The sequence below is a fragment of the Myotis brandtii genome, unplaced genomic scaffold, assembly GCF_000412655.1.
Source record: "Myotis brandtii unplaced genomic scaffold, ASM41265v1 scaffold56, whole genome shotgun sequence".
NCBI lineage: Eukaryota > Metazoa > Chordata > Mammalia > Chiroptera > Vespertilionidae > Myotis > Myotis brandtii.
This window is the reverse complement of record NW_005370080.1, coordinates 3,405,527-3,405,843: the sequence shown is the minus strand read 5'-3', so window position 1 is coordinate 3,405,843 and position 317 is coordinate 3,405,527.

Here is a 317-nt window from a genome sequence, read left to right as displayed (position 1 = left end):
CTTTTTTTTATTCTGGGTTTTATTTACCTTCTATAATTGAAACTTTGTAACCTTGAGAGGAGCTAGAGCCGGCCAGGTGGGCGGGAGGGAAGCCTCCTGCTCCCTCCAGTTCCGTGGCCACGGCCGGCTGAAAGCAGGTATCTGGGGTTTATTTATCTTCTAAAATTGAAACTTTGTTGCTTTGAGTGGAGCTCAGAGCCCGCTGGGGCAAGCAGGAAGCTTGGCTTCCTCCATCATTGGGGCAACCAAGCCTCCTGCTTGCTCTAGCTCCGTGGCTGCCGGCCGCCATCTTGGTTGGGTTAATTTGCATATAGTCA